The sequence below is a fragment of the Myotis davidii genome, unplaced genomic scaffold (genome assembly GCF_000327345.1).
Source record: "Myotis davidii unplaced genomic scaffold, ASM32734v1 scaffold1881, whole genome shotgun sequence".
NCBI classification, from domain to species: Eukaryota; Metazoa; Chordata; class Mammalia; order Chiroptera; family Vespertilionidae; genus Myotis; species Myotis davidii.
The window spans coordinates 58102-67589 of NW_006291210.1; the positions used below are offsets into that span (position 1 = coordinate 58102).

Genomic DNA, 9488 nt, shown 5'->3' on the forward strand with positions numbered 1-9488 from the left:
ATATATACCAGTATTCTTAATCTCTGATGAAGCCATTCACTATGAGACAGAGCAATATCTCTCCTCTCCTTTCAGTCAGGACTTAACAATTTAGTCCACTTTGAAGTTATCCTTTCTGCTTGTACCAGGGAATAGTAGTTGTAAAATAATTCATTACTATAAATTAATACTTTAATCCATTCAATAATTCCTTTTTTTTTTCTCAATTGAATTGTAGCAGTGTGTTTAATTCAAGTCCAAACTATGAGGTCAGTATTGAGTGAACTTTATAATTCATCTTTTAAAAATTTTGAAATCAGTAAATCCACTAATCATTCTTAAGATACCTGTCCAACCATAATTTTGGCTCTTATTGATAGAAAACATAATTTAAGATGGAAAATAATTATTATGAAGCATAGAGAGCTTTCAATCATTTCTTTAGAAACACATCTTAATAACAGCAATGGTTCATCATATTACAAAACAAAAAGGGATACTTTATTTTGGCATAAGCAGTCCTGCAAGTTCCTAAATGTCCTAAATAGTTTCTCTGAGATTTTCCTACATTGTTAAGGCCTCAGAGGAAAACACAGCCGCACCTCCAGATTTAGTAGCAAACAAACTGTTTCTCAGGTCCTAGGCTTCACTCCTCTAGTAATGAGCTTCATGCCTATTTGCTAGAAAACTGGGCAGCTTGAGGAGGCTGATTCCCAGACACCTGCAGATCTACTCAGGACTATCAGTTCCAGGGTGAAGAGCATCAACTGTGATCAACAGTATTTCTTCCAGACTGAACCCTAGGTCGGCCTGTACCTCCTCTAGCTGCTATACTTTATCCCATTGCAAGCTTTTGTACTTAGTCAGAAGCTTTGAGGCCAGCAGACACCCTGTCTCTCTGATGTTAAAATGGGAATTTGCTGCCTTATTCATTTCCATACAACTGTTAGCAATCACAAACACTTCTCCACTTGGGAGTTTCATATTAGTTTCGTCCAAGGACTGAACTCTATCAAATTGGCAGTTCCTCTTCTGTAAGAAATTATATAGACTGGTCCATCCCTCCTCCTTGGGTGTCAGTAAAAACACTCACTCTTGACGCAGATTTCTGCAAGTTCCACCTTGGATAGATTCATTCCCAAATTGTGAATGTCCCTAAGTCAGCACAACAGACCAAAGCACTGGAGCAGGAGAGACTAGGACTGGGTGGGTAGGTTCCGTACACCAAGCAGTTCATCCCAGTTTTGGTTATTAAGACCAAAGTGTTCCTGAATTCCTTTAAATTCACATAGAAAATAGTTGTGCCACAGAGGCCTGGTTTTGTCAATCTGAGTGTTATTAGCATGAGTCCTGAAGTCCAGGTGCAAGGATCTGGTATGGCAAGTTGGACAGAGTATTTTCATAGCTATTAACAATCTTGTTTTATAGCCAGAGGAAGCACAGAATATCCACAGTAATCCACATGTTCTTGAAACCTGTCTTTACCAAAATTAATCGGAACACCAGTATCTCTTATATAATCCTCACCTAGGACACCAGTGCCTGCATTTTGGAGATGTTTGGCAGCCAATTGGGACCATGGGGCTACTCTTCCACAGAACCAGAAGGAAGAGCTGTCCGAATGGTGGCTTCACCAGGGTTTTCTCCACAGGTGGTGCTGTGTAATCATAAACAGCATTCAGTTCAAAGCCCGGCAGACCTCATGGTCAGGACGCTGGCTTCTGAGCCAGGCCAACCGAGACACGGGCCACCTTCTTCTGCATGCAGGGACCACTTGCTGGGGAGAGGGCGGTTGTCTCTGGCATGGCACTGACTCCCGCCATGACTTCCCAGATTCTATCTCAGGGGTACCAAAAGCAAAGAAACCACATAGCAATGCCGTGACAGTCAACTGGGCTCAGTGTTGGGCCTTAGGCTATGGGTAAGGCAGCAGATTCAATTTCCTTAACTAATTTTATTTCTGAAGAATGTAGGGAACTTCAAGATGAATAAGGATAAATAAGACAAGCACAGAATTTTAATGTAATATATAATCTCATTATGCATCATATTAAAATTGGAATATGGAGTGTGATTAAGATACTAAAGAAAAAAATTATGTGAGGCTCTCTCTATGGAGCAGCCCATCCCCCTTCTAAGGGCCCTTCTTTTGCCTCTGTAACTTGTTTCCTGAGCTCATTTCTTCTAAGGCTCACTTCTCTCTTTCTCTCTCTCTCTCTCTCTCTCTCTCTCTCTCTCTCTCTCTCTCTCTTTCTCTCTCATCTATCTCTTATCTATCTACCATCTATCCACCTACCTACCTACCTACCTACCTATTCTGTGAATATTGAGAGAAAAAGAGATTCACTTTGGTTGAGAAAGGTGAGGCACTAAGGTCTTAGAAGGAATTCCTTTTCATCTCAGCCTTGAAAAATATGGTAGGAGATTACAATAAGAGACATGGTATGCCAGATTGAGGAATCAGCATGGATATAGTGAAAATATTAGAGGCTTGGTTTTAGTAAAATCTTATGTATAATATTTGGAAAAAAAAACCTAAAAAGGAAGGCTTCAGCCAGGCTTTGGAGAGTCATAAATGCCAGGATTAGAAAGCTTAAACTTTATTCAATTGGGAAAGTGTGTGAGGGATGGCATTGAAATTTCTGAGGAAGAAAATGAAATAATTGGGTTTTGAGAATGGTTAAATAAGTAGCAGAAAAAATAAAATGCTTGAAAATGGAAAATATAAAGTAAAAATGGATTTTTAAAGAATGATTTAATTAAGAAGCAATGAACTCCTAAATGAATGAGTATGGTAGGAAGAGCTGAGCGTGCAATGAACATGGGAGGCAGTTCTGTGGGAGAGTGGATAAGACCTGAACAGTGATTTGACATGGAGATTAGAAAGAGAGAATAGTTATTATGACTTCAGCGTTTATACTCTGAAGGTATAATTATCCAAAATGGGGAGGAAGATAAAGTTCCAATATAAGAAATAACTGATGATATAAAATCAAGTGTTATTTTTGATGTTCACAGGAGAGAACAATCAAGAATTGGAGTAGAGGGAAAGGCTGATTTGAAAGCTTTGAAAGTTGAATAAGAATTCTAGTAAAAATGTGAGCTAGAATGGAAATGTATTATTGAAGGATTCTGCTATTTGCATCTAGGTTTTCTAATGAAAATATGTTGTTACAAATTAGTCTGTCCTTTAGACTGTACCCAAGATGATCAAGAATAGAAAAAAACTAAGTTCAAATTCACTTAGAATGATATTTAAGGTGGCTCAGTCTTAGAAGGAAAAGACATCTTAAAATTTGGTCTATTTTTTTCTTTTTCAACTTTTTTTTTAATGAAGGAACAGTAGAATTCATTATTGTTGGTATACAGTTCTAAGAGTATTGAGAACTTCAGAAAGTCATGTGGCTACCACAAAAGTCAACATTTGGAACATTTCCTCCACCCTCTCAAATTTTCTCTCACTGTCCCCTTAGTCCCTTATTAGTCAGCCCTGCCCCTGCATCTAACCATTGGCAACCACACATCTGCTTTCTTTCACTATAGTTTTGCCATTTTCAGAAAGTTGTGGGAGGCACAATTTTAAGATGGCAGTCACCACTGGTAATAAAAACTCCTTATTATGCTACATTATATGGGTGGACCTAATCATACAAGCCCTTTAAAAGCAGAGAATTTCTGTCAGCTGCTAACAGAAAAGGAAATCAGATATAAAAAGCAGGAAGGAAATTGATTCAAGGTACCTCTGCTGCTTGCTGTTGAAGGAGGGTCACCTGAAAGAAGCCTCTAGGTCTAGGAGCAGAAAGCAAACCCTCACGGACAGGCAGCAGGAAGCCCAACACCTGAACACAATCACAAGGAACTAAAATCTGCCAACAACTTGAATGATTTTGGAAGTTGTTCTCCTCCAAACGTCCAGGAAGAGCCCAGTCCAGATGTCATCTTGTTTTATCCTGTGAGATCCTAACCAGAGCTCAACTGAACCTGCCCTGGACTTCTGACATACAGAGAAGTATAAGCTGCTGATTTTGTGGTAATGTTAGGTAACAATAGAAAACTAATAGTCATACACAGGAAATCATAGATTATGTGGCCTTTAGGGGCACGCTTATTTCATTCAACAAAATGCAATGAGACTCATTCATACTGTTATGTGGATCACTGAGCAGCATTCCATTTAAAGAATGGGCCATGATTTGCTTATGTATTCACCATTTGAAGGTCATTTGGGTTGTTCTAGTTCTTGGAGATAGAAGAGGCTGCTGTAATCATTAGTATACAAGTTTTGTGTGAAAATAAGTTTTCATTTGTCTTTTGTAGCTATCTATGAGTGAAATTTATGTGTCACATGATAAATATATGTTAAAATGTGTAAGAAACTGACAACTGTTTTTCTAAAGTGGCTGTACAATTTTGCATTCACATCAGTGATATTTGGAAGTCCCAGTAGGTATTGTCAGAATTATTAATTACTGCTAATGGGTGCATAGCAGTATATCATTATTGAATTTCATTTTAAATGTATTTATCACAAACTTTAGAGGTTCGGCACAAATTATAATTTTCAAAAATTGTTATATAAACATAAGCATTTTTTAGTTTCTTCATTTGGAAAGCACATTTTCAAAATATGCCATTGTTCAAGACCATACATTTTTAGACAATATAGTTTTTCACTGAGATACTAAGAAAGCAGATTTGGGCTGAGATGCATTTGTTTAATCAATGTTTACTGATATCAGCTACTGCCTATGTACCAACCACCATGCTAAGTGTTAAGAATAAAAGATGAGAAATATGGTCCCACTCTCAAAAGCCCCATGCTCTGGGAGGAAACGGACACAGAACGTATAATTCTTATGTAGTTTGGTAGGTGTTGTGATGGGGTATGTGAGAGGTGTTATCAGGTAACAGGTGGGGGTGCGACGGATTCAGCTATAGAGAACAGGCTAGTGAGGTGATAAAATATCACTGCAGGCGTGCACTGCCTGGGACTGAACACTTCCTGGCTGTGAACATGAGCAGTGAACAGTGATGAAAATAGACTTCTTGGTTCCAGTTGGAGTCACTTTAAACAACCGAAGTTTGACAATGGAGAGGCGTTTCCTCTTGAATTCTTTTAGATTTTTGGAAACCTTTCCAAATAACTGTACTGGATATATAAACTTAATGATAACATGGGACATGATTTTTTACATTTTCAATAGGAGTGATTCTCATTCTTACAAATGTGTTCTCATGATGTAAACACAAAACTGGGCAAAACAAACCTGCTTTGGAATTATTTTTTGAAGGGGACAAGTAAACATAGTAAACAGGATTTTTTGACAGAATCTTTCTAACTTTGATGTTGCCTTTGTTTTGAAGTTAATAATTTATTTATGTGGTACATGTATGTGTGTGTATGTATTTCTGTGTGTATGTCAATAAAGCAGAATTAGTTTGGAATGATTAGAAATAAGACTTCATGAGGGCCAACTAGTATGCTTTTAATTGTCCAGTGCTATGATCTTTGAATCTCATATTGCAGAACAAATTCTAAATTCTAACATGAATAGTACTGTACATGCTGAAGATAAAAGGAAACATACAGTGCTTCCATATCCAGGGCCAGAACATATGTGGCAGTATTGTGGGTGTGAAAAACAACTGTGAGAAAAATTGTGCCAAACAATTTAGGGATTGCACATAACTGAATAAATAGAGGGTTAATCACCCAATCACTCTAAAATCATTGTGAAAAACATTCTCACACACAGTGTCTGAGTTCTAAAGGAAATATTGGGACATTTTGAGTTTGATTTTAAATTTTAGAAGAGTTTTCACTGAGGTAAGATTTGCTTTTGAGGTATGTAATCTGGGCTCGGCAGGTTGTAATTCAATGGCCTTTGTTGTTCACCGCTTGTGTATGAATGGTGCTGAAGATTGCAGTTCAATCTCTTCCATGTGGTGGCAAGCCCATCACATCTTTCTCTTTTCTAGTCATCATAGTGTCCTTACTGCCAGAATGTAACTAAGATGTTAGAAATGCAAACAAGATTGTCTCTGTGCACCAGAGAAAGTGATTGGTATACCAGTATCAAAAGCCAGTGAATTTTGGGCTATGGCAAAATGTACTACAATGTGTCCAATATCCTGAAGTATTTCTAAAGCTGCCTAAAGCAGAAATAAGCACTGAATCTATAGAATATGATTGATTTGTGCACAGCAACATATTTTCAAAATATTAGGTGCATTTTCTTTTTTTTAGTTTGGACTTTTTGCAACCTATTAGCTTGAGCTAACTTTTGTAAGAACTACTGAGACACCATATTGCAATTTTTGATAGCTCTGCTTTTGATGACTTGCAATAAACCATATTCCCACTGGGGAAAAAGCAGTTGTAAACTGTCACATATATTATCTTTTACATTATTTGGAACTTGGAGATCTTTTGTTTAGATTTTTTTTTTAACTCCAGATGATCACAGATTTTTCTGTTTTGAAAAGAATTTGAGTGTAAACCAACTCAAAGAGGCACAGAAAGGGAATTTTAACAAACTAATTAATTGATATAAAAAAATTCACATGCTCTAAATATTTTTGACCATGGTCCAAGAACACACATTTTATTTTCAGAATCAACCAAAAACAGTTTTATTGATAAACACAGAGTAGAACTCAACTGTCTCTAAAGTTGACATCCAACCAGATAGCACTGTGAAAATATATTAACACTCATCCAAAAGAGGTAATTAGGAAGTATCAAATGAAAGCACTAATAAAAATCCTATCTAATAATAGACAAACATGGTAATTAACTGTAACTTCGCTACGCTTCCCATTGGCTAACCAGGGTGATATGAAATTAACTGCCAAGAAAGATGGCGGTTAACCGCCAACAAAGATGGTGGTTAATTTGCATACTGGCAATGATGGGAGGCGAAAGGGGAAGGATGGAAGACAGTGATCAGAAACCCAGGCACAGGCAAGAGCCAGGGATCAGGGCAAAGGTCGGCCCTGGAGGCCACCTTTGCCCTGCCACCAGTGGGTGATCGAGAAGCCTCGGGGGTTGGGCAGGGAAGTGGATACAGACAGCATCCATGACCGCAGAAGCCTGGTGCAGGGGCAGGGAAGAGGCCACTGCCAGCGTCCCTGGCCGTGGCTTCCCTGCCCTGCACCCAGCTTCTGCAATCGGTGACCGCAGAACCCAGGTGCAGGGGCGATCACAGAAGCCAGGTGCGTGGGCAGGGAAGCAGCCCTGCCAGCGTCCCCGGCCGCAGCTTCCCTGACCTGCACCCAGCTTCTGCGATCTGTGACTGCAGAAACTGGGTGAGGGTCAGGGAAGAAGCCGCTGCCAGCGTCCCTGGCCACACCTTCCCTGCCCCGCACCCGGCTTCTGCGATAGGTGATGCCTATTTTTGCATGACACATAACTGACTGCCCTCCCTGGAAGCACAGAAGAAAAAGAATCCTCCAGAAGAAGAAGCCGCCCACCTTTGGTCCAGGCGCCAGCACCTGGGACTGGCTGCAGCCCAGGAGACAGAGAAGCTACCAGCCAGAGGTCCCAGGCTGCAGCCACCCAGAGAAGCTGCCAGTCCTCTGGTCCAGGGCACCAGCACCTGTGGCCAGGGAAACAGGTTCCCTCTTCTCCTACTGTAGTCATTACTTCAATATTCCCCTTCTGAATTTCTCTCCTGTGCTGCAACCCAACTCCACTTTTCATCGGAAGGATACAGAACAGAGACTAGTGCTGTGCCGTAAAATGTTTAATAACTGAGGGACCCCCCCCCCAACCAAGTGCACAAATTTTGTGCACCGGGCTACTAGTTACTTTATAAAAACCCAAGTAAACAAATCTGTTCTACAGGAAAGAAAATGATTTTCATTTTGCTAAAACTATTAATTTAGAATTTTAAATGATATAATTAACATCTTTGTTATGTTCAAAGCATACAGAATAGTGGCAGATCTCAAATTTTTTAAAAAATTATTTATTGAATTTTTAATTAATTACTTAATTTATTAACTTATTTTTGTTAATCCTCATCCAAGGATAATTTTTCCATTGATTTTTTAGAGAGAGAGAAAGAGGGGAAGGGAGGGGGGAGAGAGAGAAAGAGCAATGTGAGAGAGACAGATCAATTGGTTGTCTCCGGCATGTGCCCCAATGGGGGCCAGGGATCTAACCTGCATCCCAGCTACATGCCCTTGACTAGGAATCAAATCTGATATCCTTTGGTGCCTGGGCTTATGCTCTAACCACTGATCCATTGCAGCCAGTGCTATTAATTAATTAATTAATTTATTTATTTATTTACCAATGCATGAAATTTGTTCAAGAGTAGGTCTTCCTTCCCCTGGCTGCCAGCACCGGCTTCCTTCTGGCATCTTGGACCCAGGCTTCATTCAGGCCCTGGCTTCATCCAGAAGGACATCCGGAATGATATCCAGAAGGATATCTGGTCTAATTAGCATATTATCCTTTTATTATTATAGATTTTTAGAGAGAAAGAGGAAGAAGGGCCACAGAGAAACATCAATTTGTTGTTCCACTTATTTATGCATTTATTTGTGGACTCTTGTATGTGCCCCAACCAGGGATCAAACCCACAACCTTGGCACATCAGGATGACACTGGAACTAACTGAGCCACCCGTCCAGGGCCCTCAAGCTTTTGTAAAATTTGTTTTTCCCTCCAAATAAAGATATTCTTCTTGAATTTTCTATAAATGCTGACATCTAGAATTAGTTTCAAAGGGAAATATATGTTTTAAGAGCAAATAAACCAGATGGATAATCTATTTGGTCATTCTGTAAAAATAAATATAACTGTCTGTAAACAAATAGTCTATGACTTTTATTAACAAAAGTAGAAACATATACTTATGGACATTTTTAAAGACTGTCTAATTAATAAAAATCTTTGTACATATCTTTTATTCCATTTATGAACATTATATGTTTAAGTAAAATGTAAACCATCACTATTAAGTGGAAAACATTTTACTACTCATTAGTTTAATAAAGACCAGAAGTTATTCATTCTCCCCATTTCACTACTCCTCTCCATTGGGCACTATCATCATATCTCACCGGGGTCATTGCAGTAGCCTTGGAATAGTACTCTTGTTCTCTTTTTGTCAAAGAGCAGCCAGAATGATTCTGTTAAAGTAGAAGTCATCTTACGACTCTTCTCTGCAAAATCTCTCAGTCATTTCCCATTTCACTAAGAGTAAAAGCCAAAATCTTTCTGCTGGCTCCAAAGACCCTAGATGACCTGTTCTAATCCTCTACCCTCACTTTGCCTCTCTGACTACATCTCCCATCTCTTTCCCCCCTTGCTTCTGCTTCAGGATGTTCTCATTGACTGTTTTCTCTGCTTGGAAAGCTCATCCCAGCTACCTGTCAGACACACTTTCTCATTTTCTCCAGGTTTTGACTCAAATGTCACCTTCTCATTGAGGACTTCCTTGCTCATCCCAAGATGTGGTACCTCCCCACGCCCCACAGGTTGTATCTTCCTTGCCTGC

The 9488-nt window shown here is 39.2% G+C and overlaps 1 pseudogene; it reads right to left on the reverse strand.

Moving 5' to 3' along the window:
- Window positions 1-633: 633 nt before the first annotated feature.
- On the reverse strand, window positions 634-9139 carry LOC102772966 (annotated as a pseudogene).
- Between the last annotated feature and the right edge of the window lie 349 nt (window positions 9140-9488).